Genomic DNA, 2,508 nt, shown 5'->3' with positions numbered 1-2,508 from the left:
CGAAGTGAAGAAAGAGTGAAATCCGCCGATGGAAACCTGCGGAAGTCTAAGTCTTGTCGTTTGTTCATATTTTTCAACTTATACAATAATTTTAACAGATTGTTCAACATAACAGCTGATTTAACAACTTATGTAATTGGTTCATTTGCAACCACGAACATTATTTGCATAAACGATTTGCATAAACGAACATGTGATTAATAGTATATTTCGCACCTAGGGCCGAAAACGAGGTTTTGCCGGCTCGAGACAGTTTTTAAATCGATCGAGAGCTGCAAAACCATTTTCGGTCCGTGGTACGAACACTATTTTTCACCACACTACTACTATTCACAATAATAATAATGAAAACTGATAGTCAACGAAACTTGTTATGCGAAGAAGTAATTTCAGGAATCAGCAAAAATAATAATAAACAGTTGCTAGGCAACGGTGAAAATAAAGCAATTCTATTTCAATGCTATGGATACTGTTTGTGTAATTAATATGCAAGCAGACAGCTGATCGGCCCCGGGATGTAAACACCTGCTCGGTCCCCAAATTACGATGACAGCTGGCATGGCCAGCAAAACGTAACTTTCAGCCACCAATTTAGGTATGTAATACAGCCAAAAACATCATAGTGTGGTGAAAAAGATTTTAAATTGAAATCCACAAGCTCGTCTCAGTTCACATTGAGACAAGTCAACTCACGATCGTTACACTACTCAATACGATGGTGGTCTACCATTGTGTTGTTTTTTTGCGTTTGCGCAAAAAGGCTTTTCCAAAGTCTTCTGTGAGAAAAAAAAACATCCGTATGTATTTCCATTACGCCAAACCTAATAAACTAAACTAGCTTACTTTTTTCATTTCAAGGTATTTGCCATGGATAGATCATTACTTAATTAAATCTTTACATTGCAGTATACAATACCTGTTTAAATAATTACAGTAGCTCCAAAATAAAACGTTTTTCTCTTCTGTTGCATAATAGGGGAACCCAACAACTACTTACTTATGAAGTTTGAAATTACAATTGTGTACAGATTCCGATCAAATCATTTTCAAGGATAACAAATTCGAATATTAAAACATAAGTTTACTGTGATTCCTAATTGCATTTGTACAGTAACAAAACATATAATCAATTAAACCGAGTGTGGAACTTTCTCCCCAATTAAATTCGCAGATACATAACAATACATGAAAGTCCGGAATCATTTATTTTATATTGCAGCAAAACCATTCATTGGCAATTACACGAGTGCTACGTGTAAATTACATTAGCGTTAATCCGCAATAATACCCTTTCTAAAACCCGCATTTTACAACGTGTGGATTTATAGCATTGGTCCTCTCATGCTGAAAATTATAGTTATTTATTGCCACTGGTGCAATACAATACATAGTAAGGGGATTCTTTACAACTGTTTTCAGAAATTTTGTACTTAACTTTTGAAAACGCTTGCTAAAAAATCAGGAATGAAATTTTTTAAGGTCAAAACATGAAATTATAACCCAAACGGAACAAACAATTGGTTAAAATATGCATGTTAATTCGATTGAAATGTCTAAAACCAGTCTACCAATAGCAACAAGGGGAGTGTTGGATAAAAAGTGTTGGATTCATTACAATTACTCACCCAATCAAAATTGTATTCTAAGACTTTGGCTAATGAAACAAGGTTTACTTTGAAATATCAAGTACGGTTCCGTACTGGGACGTGGCTGATGTATTGGTTAGACCACAGCCACAGGTTGCAATTCTGTTCTGGCTGGAGGCCCGGGTTAAGTATATTGGCTTTTGCCTATGTGATATTGCCGGGACCAGACGATTCTGTGCCTAGCTCAAACTGCGGGTATAGATATCAATAACACGAAGATAAGTCTAGCATGAGAGGTAAGAAGTCCCTGTCTTCACAATAATTGTCTTCAGATAATAATCTCTCTTCACAATAATTGTCTTCAGATAATAATCTCTCTTCACGATAAATAAATGACAAGTCTTTGCTCTGTGTATTCAACTTAATGTTTTTCATTTGTATTTTATTTTTTTTTAATAAGTGGGTGAATTGCTTACAAGCATGTGTTATGATACTGCTGTTTAAAATTTTCGTTGATGTTTCGTAGCCTTCTTAACAAAAAATGGGACCAAAGTCAAAATTTATTACTTTTAAATGCGATCAAAGTATGAGTTAGTAGTTTCATAGCAAAATGAGTTTTCCTAAGGTTGTGACATGGTGAACTTTATTGGGTGAAATTTGGGGTTTCCATTTCTTGCCCTCAAAACATTATGCATTTGTTTCAAACTATTCTTTAGAGCTTAAATACAAAAAAAATATATTGAAGCGTTGTTGCATGCGTAAGGGTTATGGAAAAAATTTCCACGTTATTCTTATGGAGAAAACCTCTGTCTGTCTGTCTGTCTGTGTGTAGTCTTCTGTTGCAGAAAACCTCAGTCCTCTTAAAAACTAATGTCGTTTTAATACGAAATAAGTCTACCAAATTTAAAGGAGTACTTTAGTA

Source organism: Macrosteles quadrilineatus, unplaced genomic scaffold, assembly GCF_028750875.1.
Source record: "Macrosteles quadrilineatus isolate MER2022 unplaced genomic scaffold, UCM_ALF_1.0 Scaffold_9__3_contigs__length_116548681, whole genome shotgun sequence".
Taxonomy (NCBI): Eukaryota; Metazoa; Arthropoda; class Insecta; order Hemiptera; family Cicadellidae; genus Macrosteles; species Macrosteles quadrilineatus.
This window is presented reverse-complemented; position numbering follows the sequence as displayed.